We start from the raw sequence: 17110 nt of genomic DNA, 5'->3' as shown, positions 1-17110 counted from the left end.
CTGAATATTATTCCAGCACTCTCTCTCCAAGGCTGGCACACCAGACTGGGCAGGGCAGTTGGAGTGGGGATGCAGGCAGTGCCCTCCAGCAGCTCCTTTGGCCTCCTGGCAGCAGATCCGTGCTGCTGTCCTTGGGAGAGAACTCTGTGCTCCAAAGAGTGCCACATACAAGTGGAAACCCATCCTCTGGTGGAATTCCTAATGCTGGGAACCCAAACTGCAAATCCAGCACTCCTTAGCAAACCCTGAAATTCAAAATCTGATTATTCGCAGAGATCTAGAGTGGGGTTAGTCCATCACATCCAAAACCTGTGGAATGTCAAGAGAAAAAGGACTCAAAAATGAATAAAATTCAGTGCCAAAATATGAAATGAAAAGCCTCCCAATTGGCTTAGTCTACACCATCAGTGTCAGATGCCTCAAGGTATTTGCTTTCTTTTTGGAGGGAGAAAATAACAAACATTGTTATGTTTTATCCATGCTTAACTTAAGATTCTTGATCTGATGATACCTGGAAACCTCAGTGAAGGCACAAAGCCTTGTTGAGCTAAGTGCTTCTCAAATAGGAGATAATAACTGGATTTAGATGAAGATGTTATCAACTGATTTCACAAAAACACTTTAAAAAACAAAAAAAGAAGAGCTGAATATTTACCAAGTTTTTTACTAAAAGCACCTCTAAAATTTTCTTGCTTTTCCCCCTCTGTTTTAAGCAGCAGCTTCACCCTTCCCTTTTAAATCCTGGTAATGATTTAGCAATGAGCAACATTTCATAGGGGCAAAAAGACAGCAGCAAATGAGGGAAAGGAGAATGATAAAAAATTTACCCCCAAAAAAAGAAGTGTTGGCATAAACATCTCTTGTAAATATAAACATGTGCCCATGGATTCAGTCACACACAGGCACAGAGTGCATTTCAGTGTACAAAATGTCCTTTTGACCTCCTAGGATGAAGTGTCCTTAGCAAGAATTACAATTATCATCAAAGGTTGATTAGCAAGTGTCAGATTGACAAGGAGTCATCAGCAAATATAAATATAGGTCCTGGAAGGAATAGAAAGCCTTTGTGGGAGCTGATAGCTTCTTCCAGCACTGAACCTTGGTGTTCTACTTCTCCATGACTTTATTTTCACTCCAAGGATGTCAGGGAGAGGAGAGCAGCTCAGTGGGCTTTAATATCTCCTGAAAAACATATTCCTCAGGGTGTGACTGACCAGCTCTAACACCCCCAAGACCAGGACAACTCAGGCAAAAAGTTGTGAGTTACTTCAGGGAGGATTTTTGACATCAGAGACCCCCGAAATGTAGCAGGGGAATTATTTTCCTTTAATATGCTTACAGCGAAAGGATTGGCTTCCATTCAACTAATAGAAGTGTTAGTGCTTCGAGCCTGCATGCCTGGCATTCCTGCAGTAATACAATTCTGTATTAAAATCTATTCCAGTTGCTTGATTTATGAAAATGGTTCAAACGTGCTGCACTCGTACCCAGCTCATTGGATCAAAAGGGAGAAAAAACATTTAAAAAGAGAATTAATTTTTAAACAGAAAGAAAAAGCAAGTGAGAGAGCACACGCTGTTGTCCCTATCTCAGAAGTGGAGCTTTAGTCCTTATAAAAGTTGCCTGTATCCAAAATGTGACAATTTTATTTCAGAAGGTGACGACGTTTTAAGAATTTGTTGCAACTCGTGGACAAAGCCGCGGTTGATTCGCTCTCCAGCATTCCCTGGATTTTGTAATATGTCAATACATCATGTTAATGCAAGTTTTTAAAAAAGGGGAAGAGAAAGCAAAAGCTCCCTTCCTTTTTAAGTATGAGTAATCTATCCAAATCCTACTGAGACACACAAAGGAACGCCGGCAATTTTCCCTTTCATAAAATGCGGACTTTCTTTAAATACTTCCTCCCTACATTTTCAAAGCGGGGCTGTATGAAATGAAGGGGAAATGACACCCTTCCCCATTGAAAAGGAGATTATGTAAAACTGCCTGGAGAAGCCAGCCGTGTTAATGCAAATACAAGTATGATCTTATTCATAAGTTGCCATTGTGCTGGCAGAACATGCCTTGGCTCCGTGTGTCCACCTCCAGCTCCGGGTGAAGAGGAAAAACCCTTTTCTTTCGGGATCCGCGCCGCCCCCGGTTTGCAAATAAATATGAAACCCCAAAGATCACTTTAAAAGAAGTGGAGGGCTCGGTTTGCCATTGTGCTGAGCACTCGATGGCACTTGAAGTTGATGAGAGCAGTCAGCAGCCCTGACAATGGGGCACGGCGAGGATTTTGTGTGCCCAGAGGTGCTGGGGACACTCAGGGCGCCTTCCAAAGCACTGAGTGGGGACAGCCTGGGCCTAGGAAGGGTTTGGAAAAGTCAAACCTACTGAATCCATTGGAAACAGCCCCTCCTTCTGCAGCCACTCCAAGGCATCCTGCAGCTGGAAAAGTACAGGTCACCCTCAGCTGCAAGCCCTGCATCAGTGCCTTGTTAAAAAGAATAAAATGATGGACTCATTAATGTTGGACAAGACCTCTGAGATCACCAAGTCCAGCTTTCATTCCTATCCTAGGCCAGGAATGTGGGATCAAACATAAATTCACCCCAGACCGCATCCGAGACCAACCGATGTCTCAGAGGAAGGGAAAGAAGGAAAAGTTGTCATTGCAAAGCTCTGAAATCCACTCAAAACCCAACTTGTGGTTGAAAAATTCAAGATACAGGTACACGAGTTTGGCCTTTTGAAAGGAAAGAATATTGAATGGAATGAAGGAACTGGGAATATTGCATGGAATGAAGGAACTGGGAATATTGCATGGAATAAAGGAACTGGGGTGCCCTAGGCACCAAAAAGGCAGTAAAATAGAACGTGGCTGGAGAAGCTGCACTGCTGCAAACAGCCCCAGAACGTGACCCCTACCTTGCTCAAAGTGCCCCTTGAGGCATTTTATCCTTGAATGTGAACAAGAAAAATCAATCCTGGAACGTTTTTACAGTAACTTTACATGGGAGCTGAGCCTCTTTCTTCCCTCGCCCACTTTTTACTCTTCTCTGCTTTCCATGGAAACTTTCTGGTGCTGTGAGGAAGCCCAAGGCCTTGGCTGTGTGTATTTAACTTTGGGCTGCTAAAGGAGGTCTAATTAATCTTCATTATGAGTGGCTTTTGAAATAGATGCCTCTACTGAGTGCCCTTCCTGTGCAGCTCCAGTCCAGAGGAGTTTCTGGCTCAGCCCAGAGGACCCTGGGGTCTTATCATAGGAAAGGCTGTTCAGTATTTGATGGAGAAATGATTACAAAACTCTTCCTACCCTGTTCCACTTGTACATGGCAGCTGTTACCAGTCAAACTGTATTTATTTGTTTGCTAGATAAAGGTAGAAAATGACCAGGCTAACCCAAAAAATCCTCATGTTTAAATTAGCAGTACTTCTTCAAAGCAGAAAAGTTTGATTCCCCCAAAAACTGCAGCAGAGGTAATTGCCTTATTTTAAAATAAGAGTAATACTGAGTCATTTGATAGAAAAGTCTACCAGTTTTAATTCCTGGGGGGTTAGTTCTGGTTATTTAGGGGTTTTTTTTTTATTTATTTAAGTGATACCTCAAAAGATATAACAAGAATTTACTGTTTGCATCACAGCAATCTGAGGTAGTTTTAAGAAAACATTTAAACTGCAGGGTTTTCTAAGCTACCAGAAACCAAAAGTTCATGTATTTTAGCGGTGGCAGTGCAAAGACCTTCAGATCTTGCTTGGTTCAGCAGTCAGGAGCCAAACCCAACCCTGTGGTTGAAGGTCTGGCCTTTTGGAAATGTGTAAACATCATAAACCCCAACATGGTGGAAATTCTGATTTCCAGGCGTTTAATTACTTTGCTATTTAGATCCATTTCCATTGAATAGAAGCACATTAGATCATTGCCCAGAATCTTTATCTGAGGGGTAACATGTCCAAGTGTTCCTCTACTACAAGGACTCAAACATGACATGCATCAACACCCAAAAAAACAAGGTGATGTGGGGAGAAGCCAACTAAATTTAGGGATTTGCTCTTTTTTATTTACTATTTTGACAGAATCGGGGAAAAGAAAGTTAACTTCCTCTCCTCCTCCAGTTTTATTCTTTAATCTCTCCGAAGAATTATTAAATCTTTTAAGAGATCAAACACTCGGATCCTTCACAAAGGTTGTCACAATGAATTCATTTGCAGAGCTTTCATCCCTCCTTCCCCACTGAGCTGAAATAATGTTGACTATTTTTCGCCATCTCCCTGGCTTGCTGCAGACATCCAGTGGCAGAGGTTGTTGCAAGGACTCAATCTCCCACTTTTTTTTCCCACCTGGCACTGAAATATCCCCAGGAATTCAAAATGCACCTGGTGGGACCTTGCTGGGGCTGTGCTGTCCAAAAACCAGCTCAGGAAAGGAGATTTTTGAAAGGAACTTTGGGACACTGCAGAGCAGAGAAAAGGGAATAGCAGCGGTCCCCAAAAAGGGAGAGAGATCCCCAAAAAGGGATGAGGATCCCCAAAAAGGGAGAGAAATCCCCAAAAAGGGAGAGAAATCCCCAAAAAGGGATGAGGATCCCCAAAAAGAGATGAGGATCCCCAAAAAGGGAGGGGGATCCCCAAAAGTTCAATTTTTTATGAGTGCTACTCTTGGTTTAAGAGAACACATCTGATTTTTTTTGCTTAATAGCTCAATTAGAACCAATCAGTGCTGCGTAGAACATCAAATTTCTTTGGTTTAATTAGAGATAGCTCAATTAAGAAACACACACGCCACAAAATACCACGAATTTCTAGAAATAACTACAAAAATCCATGAGAAAGGCCACAGGTTTCTAGAAATAACTACAAAAATCCAACAAAAAAATCCACAGATTTCTAGAAGTAACTACAAAAATCCAACAAAAAAATCCACAGATTTCTAGAAATAACTAAAAAATCCAAGAGAAAGGCCAGAGATCTCTAGAAAGAACTTAAAAAATCAAAGAAAAAAGTCCACAGATTTCTAGAAAGAACTACAAAAATCCAAGAAAAAATCCACAGATTTCTAGAAGTGACTACAAAAATCCAACAAAAGAAACAACCTTGTTGTCTAATGACCACACCAACAAATTCTTCCACTACTGACATGATTATTATTAAATTGCTACTTTAACAATGCTTATTATTAATTTCATGGAGCAATTTCATGGAAATCTTGATTTCTTTTGTCTCTACCACCAGAAAACATTGATTTTATCACAACCACAGAGGCTTTGCTTCCCCAAAGGTGAATTTGCTCAGGAACTGCATCTCCATGGGGAGATTAAAACTCATTTTTTCCTAAATCTTTCAGCTGATAGTGAGGAATGGAGCTGTGAGAGGCAACAGCTGACACGAAATCCTGGAGTCACAGAAACACCCCTTCATATCCATCTCCTTCAGCAGGTTAGAGAAATCCTGCTAAGTCATTTTTTCAGTCAAAATTTCGAGCACAACAACTCCTCACTGATAATTTTTCACTGATATCTAAATGGAAAAAGATCAGAAAACCCACCAAGGTGAATTTTCAGCTCTTTTTTTTGTTTCTTTTTGGCCAAGTGGTGCAAACTGAGCTGGTTCCCACCTTCCCTTCCTGCCCAGCCTCCAGCTCTCTGCTTTCCCTGTCCCAGGTTTGCATGGGGCTGTGTTTTGGCTGCTCTTCCCTGGATTTTTTGCTGCTTTTCCCTGGATTTTTGCTGCTCCCAGCAGCTGTGGGCAACTGTTTTCCTGCCCACCATCTGCCCAGCCTGGATCCTTCTCTCTCTCACGCTGTGCCTGAGCAAAGACCTGGCTCCAAGCTGGGGGAAATTGGCATTTGCAGCCCAGGGACCTTTGGAGGACAAACAGCTCCTGCTTCTGTCCATGCAGGTCAAACCTGAATGCCAATATCTAAAAATTTCTGGATTTTTAAATTTTTTACAGCCTTCTTTCACCTGGCTGTAAATAAAGCGGTTTTGGAGGTGTGTTGTGCTCAAATCTTGTTGGTGTCTCCTTTTCCAGCCCTGCTTTGTCTTCCACATCCCAGGTACATTTAGATTTTTTACATCTTCCATATCCAAAATAACCTTTTTTACTGAAAAAAAGAAAATCACCAAGGGCAAGAGCGGAATTATAGCATTGGGATATATAGGAATTCATATTATAAGACATTATATTATTATAGAATATAAGAATTCATCATTGTAAGACATTATATTATTGAATACTGAAGGAGAGACCTGATCTAAAGCGGGAAGGAAATAAACCAATCAAAGATGGCAACAATAAAAATTGGAGAAAAGGGAAATGTTGGTATTTTAAGGAAAAAGAAGATAAATAAAACCCCCATTTCTTTTTAAAGAACAATGAGAAGTTTTCCCCTCATCTGAAGCTGACCACGGATCTCTCTCCCTCATTATCATCATTTTTCTCCCCACAAATTTTTAATTTTGCAATTAACACTAATTTTGGGAGCTGGAAGAGCTTTGCAAAGCAGCAGAATTTTAGGGAACTCCGAGTTCAGCTCCAAACTCATCCTCAGAGTCCTCAGCCAGAAAAAGGAGCCTTGGGAACGATTTACCTTCCAGCTCAGCCCATGTTCAAGCATTCCCAGAATCTGGGACCCTGACATAAATCAGCTGCAGGCATCCAGCAAATTGGATGTGATGCTGCAGAACTGGAACTTCAGGTTGCAATTCCCATCCATTTCAGAGTTCCAATTATGTTAAATTAATTTTAGCGCTTTTTTTCTCACCCCCCTTTTTTTTTTTTTTTCCCCTTCTTAATCCTGGTGCTGTAATCAGGCTGGGATGGAATATTTATGTATTTTATAATATGTGCTGATATTTGAGGTTTCATACATTATCTGGCCAGGATTAAGGTTAATTAAGAGACTGCAAAAGAGGAAAGAAAGGAACGAGGTGAGACTTTAAATACCTAAAAATCACATTTTCATTGCTACATCCCACCCTCAGCTCTGTTAAAAAATTATTTTATTATTGATGAATGGTGGAATTAAAGCCCAGAGATCGCTGTGCCCTCCTTGAAGGTGTGGAAAGTTATTTCCCTGTGTCCCACTGCCCTTCCCAGCTGCAGGCAGCAGCTGTAAACCTGACACCACAAAATCCAGGCCAGGGCTGCCTCCTCCCCCCCAGCCCCACTGGCGGGAGCCAAGGTCCAGAATTGCCAAAAATCATCCTCCTGCAGTAGCTTGGGCAGACCCAGGGAGAGATGAGGGGTTCTGCAGGCACCCAAATTTCTACAGGATCCAGAATTGCTTCGTTTAGTACTCAGCTCTTCCAACTGTGGGAATGCAGAGCATCCCTCTGGCTGCCCTGGCAGGTCTGGGACCCTGGCAGGGGTCAGGAACCCCCCTGGACAGAGCCCCCAGAGACACTGGCTGTGATCTCTGCCCATGGAAAAGAGTTTTCAATCTTACAGGATGAATTACAAGCTCTGAGTGTTTGATATCAGTAATAATTAAGTGTGGCACGGGTGCAGAAGTAAAATTTTAGGATTCTAGATGAGGGGTCCAAAGGGGACAAGATGGAGGAAATTGGGTGTGTCTTGTCCTTTTCCTCCTTCTTCATGCCCTCCATGTTTCACTGTGGTGTTGGCATTTTTCTGTTGGTTCAGGCTGGGGACACACTGTCCAACGTAGGTGACAGATATTGGCACGTTATTGTAAATCCAGCACAGGTAGTTTGTGGTATTTAATGTTTGTACCATCCCACTGAGGGCAGAGCCCCACACGCTGCCCTGCAGGACAGAGCTGCGGCAGGGCAGCAGAACATGTTAGAGATAAACAGAATAAACAACCTTGAAACAGCACAGACCAATTATGGCTTCTGCTTTGGCAGCGGGGCTGACAGACAGAGACTTTCTACAATCTCAGAATCATCAATACCTCAGATTCTGACACCAAAGGAGGAGCCCCCCAGCCCTTTCCATCTGAAAATTCCCGTGTTTCAATCCCAGAATTGACTCAAACGGGTCCAGAACTGTTGTAGCATCAAGGAATTTGATTTATTGGTACCCATTTCCCTGGCTGTGCTCAGGCTGGACCAATCTTACAGGAATTAGCAACAACAACAAGGTGATAAAATCACTCTTTTTGAGGAAAAAACACCCACAGAGAGGTGGGTGCTGACCCCAAAACCTGACACAGTGACACCGTGGGTGGAACATCCACCCTGAGGTTCACCTTGACCTGTCCTGACCCTTAAAAAGAGTTTAAAGAACTCCATAAAATCAATAAGAATTGATGGAAGGAAAAGAGGAAGGAAAAGATGTCTAAAATCAAATCCAGCACCACCAAACCCTGTCCTCATTCACACATTTTTTAACCTTTCCAGGGCTGGTGACTCCACCACTCCCATTCCAATGCTTTGCAACTATTCCCGTGAAAATATTTGTCCTAATATCCTAATATATAATATCTTAATATAATATCCTAATATTTAATATCTGCTTTAAACCTCCCCTGGGAGCTTTCCAGGCAAGTTTTTCCATGCTGTGGGTAGCAGGAAGGAGCTCAGGAGGTGGGAAAATGTGGATTATGCCCAGCCCTGGGAAGGAGCAGCATCCCTGAGCTCTGCTCCTGCTCTCTGGGTAGTTTTTTTGTTTTGGTTTGATTTGGTTTGGTTTTTTTTTTCCAGGGGCTGCTTAATGCAAAATGCAAAAGCTGTCCCAAATCCATGCATTTATTGTTAATGGCACTTGAAGTCAAAAGCACCCTGATTCATTTAGTGGGGAGTAATCATTTAGTGTATTAGCTAATCTATTTATCAATATCAAGTCAATTATTATGAGGCATGGAGAGGGGCTGGTAATTACACAATGTAAACAGAAAGGATGGGATGGGGGAGTAATTCTATTTACTCATAATTCCAAATATTGGAAAGCAGTGGCAGTGGCTGCAGAGCACAGAGCCCACCTTAAAGAAACAGGAGCACAGAACTCTCCCCAGATGAGGATTTTGTGATCAATATTTGGAACCATTAAAATATTTAGAGTTGTGGCATTTGTTTTTAATATTTCTGCCAGTATGAACTTTAAAAAATAATATGAAGCAGGTATAAATATCAACTAGGATTCTGAATATCTCATAGTTAGATCCTTCTGATGCATCCTTGAATTCAGAATTTATCCCCACGTATCTATATTTTCATCTGTGTGTTTACAAGGATGACCAAGCAAAAATCATCTTTGTGGAGAAGCAGAGATAAAACCACCAAAATAACCTATGGGTAGGCTAAAAATTCACAAGAATTTAGATTATAATTGCCATCAGCCAAGTGAAGAAGTCAAATAAATCTAATCTGATTTAATGATTCTTTTGGATTGAATAATCTCCCTCACAGTTGTGCTGTGAAAATATTTTTTGCGTTGCAAAAATTAATTGCTGCAGTCTCTGAAGGACCCTGCCCTCGATGTCTGACACAGAATAAATAAAAAAAAAACCTTAAGTACATTTGGAATTTCCACATTTGTTTCTAAGCCCCCAGTCCACCAAACTGAGCAGTGCTGCAGGGTTGTTTTGTTGTTTGTTTTTTTTTAATATCTGAATCTGATAATTTCACTTCTTAATCCAGTCCCATGTCTAACTTCCTGATTTACTTCCTGAGTAAATCAATAGATGATGTACGAATATATAGATATGATTTATTTAATCAATATTAATCAATATTAACAAATAATTTACTTAATCAATATTAAAGCTCCCAAGAGCTGCGGTTGTCTGATTTTCAATGATTTGCAGCATCATTTTGAGGTCATCCATTCCATGCCAGAACTCCAAACAGCGAGGGAGTTTCTTGGTTTAACCTTTTAAAAAGTTATCTGCACTAAGAATAGCCCAAAATTAGCGTGCACTCAATTTTTAATGGAATTAAACCAAAAAAAAACCCCATTTATCCATATTTTTATGGCTTCAGCAACCCCATCTCTCCTTCTGCTCCCTTACCATATATAATAAATACTTATTGAATATTATAAAACATATATAATATCTATTATATCTATTATATCTATTCTATATTTATAATTTATTATAATATATAATAATACAATACATGTTATAATATTTAATATAGATTATAGTAATATAACCTATATAACAATATTCTATAATATATAGAATTATATTCTATATAATATATTGACCATAATAGATAATAATATAATATGCTTTATATATTTATAATTCATTTATTATCTATAATATATATGCTATAATCGATTATAATATATTTTATGTATTTATAATTCATTCATGATATATTACAATATCTAATTATATGATTATGTATATTACAATATAGCATATAGACTATATAATATAGACTATATAATATATAATACATAATATATAATATATAATATAGAATATAGAATATAGAATATAGAATATTGGGTATTGAATATTGAATATTGGATATTGAATATTGAATATTGAATTATGGGCATCCATGGGACACAGGAAAATATTGGCAGGTTTCGTTTTTATTTAGGGACTGGGGATGGGTTTGGGTTTTCTGAGTCCCTTTTCCCACTAATCAATGCCCCACAGGCAGGACACCAGAACCTCTTTATTGACACTTTTCTAGGAAAACCAAAAAATCAGTGCAGAGAGCAGCAAAATTCTTCTTTTTTCACTCAAACCCTCCTAAACAGGCATTTCCTCAGGTGTGGGACTGGGAATTGTGGATGTTATCAAGGAAATAAAGAAAAGAAATAAAGAAGTCCATCAAGAAAATAAAGAAATAATAATAAATAAAGGAATTAAAGAAGTCCATCAAGGAAATAAAGAAGGGAAATAAAGAAGTCCATCAAGGAAATAAAGAAGCAAGAATTTTATCTCACAAATTTTCATGTGCATCCACATTTAATGGATGTTCCTCCAAATCCCACATTTTATCTTAAAATCAACTAAACTCTCCATTTTGGTGATGTCACAGGGTGATGAAATTAGCTTGGTGGGAATATTGGATTTAATCTGTTTGGGGCAAATCATAACTGGCTAATCCTTGAATAATGTGAGGATCTGACATATGCATTGTTACTTTTTTCCCCTCCTGGTTGGTTCTTTTTAATTGAAAAAAACAAATTTGGGGGTATTACTGCACAGAGAAGCATTTTATACACAGTGAAACAGAGCAAAGGGAAGCTTTGGCACAGAGTTCTTAAATCCCTCCACCTTTTTTTTTAAAAAAAATATATATTAAAGTTGGTAAAACCTTGAAAAAAAAAAAATGTCTAGCTCAGCATCATCCAGAGGTAGAAAGGGGAAAAATTCACAGCAGGCAGAGAAGTCACCTCAACAAATTAATGTGGGAATGAACCAATGGCTCCTGTCACCCCTCCAACAAAAAATATCACCACAAGAAATTTCCAGCAGTACCAGAACACACCCTGAGGGCACCAAGGGATGAATCTTTAAGCTTTAATTTCATTATTTTAACTTTGTCCTTTCCAATGGTCACAAAACAACAAAAAAACAAAAAATCACTCTAACAAAAAATATCACCACAAGAAATTTCCAGCAATACCAGAATGCACTCCAGGGCACCAAGGGATGAATCTTTAAGCTTTAATTTCATTATTTTAACTTTGTCCTTTCCAATGGTCACAAAACAGGAATTGAGATGATTTTCAAAGAGGAAAAAAAATGGTGGGGGAAAAAAAAAATAGAGATTTTTTGCCTCACTTCTCCCTTAAATCCTCATCACCTGCGGTAGGGCTGAGGTGAAATGGGGATTTCGTCAAAAAATTCCAACCCATGTGGGGATTCCATCAAAAATCAAAAATCAGAAGATGCTGAAAGGCCCAAGTGCCTCCCTCCTGCAGCCCCTGCACGGAGGGGAAATGGTGGGGTTAAGAAAATAAAGTTCTCTCCCAGTAAGGCAGCACATAATGAATACAGCATTATTATGCACAAGGCCTCTGGAGACAGCGGCCTAAAAAATTCCACTGCAAAAGGAAACACCTGTTGGAATATTAACTAGGACAAAGTCGAGCAAGGAGAAAGAGGATAGGTGGCCAAAATGTTGGAAAATCCAAAAGGAAATGTTGGAGGGATTTTTATTTATTTTTTTAAGTGTCGCATTGGTAATATTTGAGTTTTTAGCGCAGCAAACTGCCTTCTCTTCATGCAAGGATCTAGGGGTAACAGAAAATGCAAAAAAAAAGCCAATATTGAGCAAATTATCTTGGTTTCTAAGAGTAGAATTGTGTTGGGCATCCTTAAACTGTGCATAATAACCAGGTTCCTCCAGAAGCTGCTGGGTTCCAGGTATTGGAAACCAGCTCCTGTTTAAGAAAGAATAAAGAATAAAAGGATATTATTAAATAAAGAAAAGAAAGAATATTATGAAATATTTTTAGGAAAAATCTCGTTTGGCATGGGGAATTTTCCTATTAAGCTGAGCTCGCCATCAGGTTTTACAGATTTCCAGAGATTTAATACACTGTAAGAATAAATTCCATTTTGTTTTTGCAGAATCTCCACACTTCTTGGAGGATTCCAGCATCTTTCCCTCCCCATGGGAGGCACAGGTGAGTGAAAACACAGAGCCCTGCATCACCCTGGGCAGGGAGAATTTCACTGTGGAAAACCCTCACAGAGAAAACAGAATTTAGAAAGGCCCAGCACAGTTTTGATCCCAAGGCTGCACCCTTAAAAAAAATAAATAAATAAAAATAAAAAATTAAAAAAAAATTAAAAAATAAAAATAAAAATAAAAATAAAAATAAAAATAAAAATAAAAATAAAAATAAAAATAAAGAAATAAAAATAAAAATCCCACTGTGACCTCTGTTGCACATCCCACTGCCAGGGCTGTAAAATCCCAAAACCCTTTATTTAGGAAGGTGACCAAAGCTCATATTTTGCAATATTTGCTGCCTAAGTGGAAGATGCATCATCAGCCAGCCCTGTCTTCAGCTGAATACCCCATTCAGGAGGATTTAACACAGGTTTGAGAGCCCTATAAAGCAAATGAGCACTTATGCCATGCCAGGAAACACGATCCTGAGTTGTAGTGCACTTGTAAGCATTTTATTTTTTTCCCTCCAATACTTTTATTTTAAAGGGAATAACATTTCTTTCCCTATAATACACTGGAGGAGTATCTCAATCCTCCTGTAAAAGTCCCTGCAGAGCATGAAAATAACGTGTTGCAAAGGTTTAAACTTGGCCACGTTGAGGAGGGGCTGAGCTCTGCAGGGCTCAGCTCTGCGGACACGGGAGGAAGGATGGGATGCACGGGATGCTCATTCCCAAAATTTCATCCTTTGGAGGCACGGGATGCTCATTCCCAAAATTTCATCCTTTGGAAGGGGCTGGGTACAGAAAATAATCACGAGAGATGGAAAGCACAAAGATCTGTCAGCCAGGCAGCCATTTGAAGGAGGAGGAGAAGGAGAAGAAGAGAAAGGAGGGGGAAATAAATAAATAAAAACCTAAATCCCAGCCACTTACAGCAAAAAAACCACAACTCAGCCGAGCTCCTCCACCACACCCAGGATGTCTGAGCAGCATCGATTCTGCACAGACACAATAAATGAGCAGGCAGGCAGCCCCAGCCTTGCTGACAGCGAGAAAATTAAAAATCCTCTGCAAGGTACCACCCTCAAAAAGAGCTCTGAACTGCAATTGGTTTTTTATTGGTAATAATCAAAATAAACCCCCCCCCCCCCCGACTCTGCTTCCTGCCCTGCTCTCCAAGAAACCACCCCCCTGCTCGAGGTGCTGGGATTTTACACAGGGCTCATCCTTTTTATAATGAGCTTGGCTTTATCCCGATTACCTGGAAAGCACATCAGCCTGTCAGAGCCAGCCCGAGAATCCTTAACCCTTCACACGCTGCTTACAGCCTGCGCCTGGCCCCTTCCCTTCCCTTCCCTTCCCTTCCCTTCCCTTCCCTTCCCTTCCCTTCCCTTCCCTTCCCTTCCCTTCCCTTCCCTTCCCTTCCCTTCCCTTCCCTTCCCTTCCCTTCCCTTCCCTTCCCTTCCCTTCCCTTCCCTTCCCTTCCCTTCCCTTCCCTTCCCTTCCCTTCCCTTCCCTTCCCTTCCCTTCCCTTCCCTTCCCTTCCCTTCCCTTCCCTTCCCTTCCCTTCCCTTCCCTTCCCTTCCCTTCCCTTCCCTTCCCTTCCCTTCCCTTCCCTTCCCTTCCCTTTTTCCTTTTCCTGGGGTTTTTCTCCCTGGAATCTCCCCACAGAGGTGGGGATGCTCCAGAACACTCCAGGTTGTTTTTCTGCTGTTTTCCCATTGAGAATTTTAGCAGCTACGTGTGCCAAGGAGAGGGCAGGAGTGTGGGTGATGGTGGTGATGAAGGGGAGAGGTACCAACAGCCCCAAAAAGAGGATTCAACACATCCTTAAACACCCAAGACATCCCTGGCCATGGCAGCAGGTTGGAGAGGGATGATTTTTGAGGTCCTTTCCATCCCAAAGCAGTCTGGGATTCTGTGATCACCAAATTCCCGCTGTCCTCGCAGCCCAGCAGCGCTGGGGGTGTCACCCTGCTGGGACAATACCTGCTCCCCTCCTGGGATTTATTTATTGAGGAAATAATTTCTCCAGCAGGAATCACCTCCTCACCATGTGTTTATCAGGAATATACCCAGAAAAGGTGGGGAATTATCTCAACTGCTGCCTGTAAGTCTGTTTTTACATTAAAAGAAGTCCAAACCTGGATAAAACACAATTTCATGTTTCTGTAAGTAGTTGAAATCACAGGAAAGCTTCAATTGGAGGTTATATTGGAAAAAAACAACAACAAAAAAAGAAAATTAAAAGTCCTCTGCAAGATACCACACTCACTTTGGAGGTGCTATTACATAACAACTGCAATAGGTTTATTATTGGTACCAATAATAACAAAAATAAAATTGACACAGACAAGACAGTGGCTTGGTGGCATTTCCATGGCTCCACATCCATCTCAAACTCTCCCATCTAGGTTTAAAATAGGAATCTAAACTTTGCAAAGCAAATCTTTGGATGGTGGAACGCTGCAGCCTTTTAAAACCCAGAGCATTTAACATGAACTTGAACCTGGCAGGGAGGAAGAGTCGTGCACAGCGAGAGCGTAATTTTAGAAAAATCCAAAATACCTTGGCAAATTGAAATTTAGCCAGGACAGCTCGCTGAAAGGGAACTGTGGGCTCTCAAAGGAGGCCCAGATCTTTCCCTTTTGCAAAATACATTGATCCAAACTTTTAGATTCCCCATTCCATGGTGAGAATCAGGAGAGGAACAAGAAAACCACGTGGCTCGGCTGAGGAACGCTGTGTTCTTCTCCGTGTGACTACAAGCAAATTATTTAGTCACTTGGTGACTGTTTTCTCCATCTGTGGAATAGAATAATATTGAATGCTCACTTTGCCCACACAGCATGACTAAAATCTCCTTTCAAAGGTGCATTTGCAGCATGGCAGCACCATCAGAACTTCCTTCTGCCCAGACCTTCATGCAGAGCAACACCTTTGGAAGAGTCAGGGGTTCTTTCCCCAGCTTTGGCAAATTTGCATTATGGGTTAATTAATTTTTATCGAGGGCTTTCAGAATGCCACAGGAAAAGGCACTGCAGAGATGGAAAGTCATTTTTATATAGCTGAGATGAGGCCAAGGGAAACAGATTTGGATCAGAACATTTAAAGCTCTGAGCTTGGATCTCTCATAATGGTAATTAATGAATGGGACTGCAAACATTTGTTTTTCGGGCCAAACCATATTACCTTGATATGAAATGCCTGAAATCATTTCAAAGCAAAATATTTGAGTCGTAAATCTGTCAGTGCACCCCAAAAAGCGTTTGAATTTAATCTCTGAGCTGTGCTGGGCACTGGGCTCCTCCTGTACAGCTTTTTACCTTCACAATCTTGATAAAAGCACTTGGAGGTGAGAAACTGAGCTCGGTAATTCACACCCCGAGCAAAAGTGGGGCTGAGCCTGAGCCCTGGCTGTGAATGACACCTGAAACCACAAAACCGCATCTGGATGGAGGAAGGAAGGAAAGAAAGAAAAGGAAAAGGGGGAAGGGAAGGGAAGGGAAGGGAAGGGAAGGGAAGGGAAGGGAAGGGAAGGGAAGGGAAGGGAAGGGAAGGGAAGGGAAGGGAAGGGAAGGGAAGGGAAGGGAAGGGAAGGGAAGGGAAGGGAAGGGAAGGGAAGGGAAGGGAAGGGAAGGGAAGGGAAGGGAAGGGAAGGGAAGGGAAGGGAAGGGAAGGGAAGGGAAGGGAAGGGAAGGGAAGGGAAGGGAAGGGAAGGGAAGGGAAGGGAAGGGAAGGGAAGGGAAGGGAAGGGAAGGGAAGGGAAGGGAAGGGAAGGGAAGGGAAGGGAAGGGAAGGGAAGGGAAGGGAAGGGAAGGGAAGGGAAGGGAAGGGAAGGGAAGGGAAGGGAAGGGAAGGGAAGGGAAGGGAAGGGAAGGGAAGGGAAGGGAAGGGAAGGGAAGGGAAGGAAGGAAGGAAGGAAGGAAGGAAGGAAGGAAGGAAGGAAGGAAGGAAGGAAGGAAGGAAGGAAGGAAGGAAGGAAGGAAGGAAGGAAGGAAGGAAGGAAGGAAGGAAGGAAGGAAGGAAGGAAAAGGGCAAGGAAAAGGATGGGAATCCACCGCAACCAGCAAGCTGAGCCTGCTCAGGTGCCCTGTGGCAGGTGGAGGGAAGATCCAGCACCAAACCAGGCGATTATTTATGCAAACAAGCGGCTCATTAAAGCTCTGCTCTGATCAGCTATCAGCTGCAAGGGACAGATTAAGGGGGGAACAGCATGAGCCGGATCCTCCAGCAGCCCGGGCTGGCTTTTCTCTCCATCCCCAGCCCGGGCTGGCTTTTTCTCCATCCCGCAGCCCGGGCTGGCTTTTCTCTCCATCCCCAGCCCGGGCTGGCTTTTCTCTCCATCCCCCAGCCCTGCCTTTGCCCCCGCGGCTCTCGGGCATCCTTGGGCGCCCACCACTCGCAGCGGAGGGAATTCTGGAATGCTGCGGCATTCCAGGGAAGCCGCTGGAGCAGCCTCGCATTCCTGCCGGCCCCGGGAGGGCCGGGGGACAGCGCAGATGCCGCCGGTGTCCCCCCGGGCTCTAATCCCCCCGGATAATAGCGCTTCCCTTCAGATGCTGCCCG

At 42.0% G+C, this 17110-nt stretch overlaps 1 long non-coding RNA gene across 1 annotated transcript; it reads right to left on the bottom strand.

Moving 5' to 3' along the window:
- Positions 1-12059: 12059 nt before the first annotated feature.
- On the bottom strand, positions 12060-15984 carry LOC140680494 (uncharacterized). The gene is made up of 3 exons (XR_012051851.1): positions 14686-15984; positions 13475-13539; positions 12060-12303 (listed from the first exon to the last, which is right to left on the bottom strand). It is a non-coding gene; the product is annotated as an uncharacterized lncRNA (long non-coding RNA).
- Between the last annotated feature and the right edge of the window lie 1126 nt (positions 15985-17110).

The sequence above is a fragment of the Taeniopygia guttata genome, chromosome 24 (genome assembly GCF_048771995.1).
Source record: "Taeniopygia guttata chromosome 24, bTaeGut7.mat, whole genome shotgun sequence".
Classification (NCBI taxonomy): Eukaryota; Metazoa; Chordata; class Aves; order Passeriformes; family Estrildidae; genus Taeniopygia; species Taeniopygia guttata.
The sequence above is the reverse complement of the archived record's forward strand: the minus strand, read 5'-3'. Positions and strand labels throughout refer to the sequence as shown.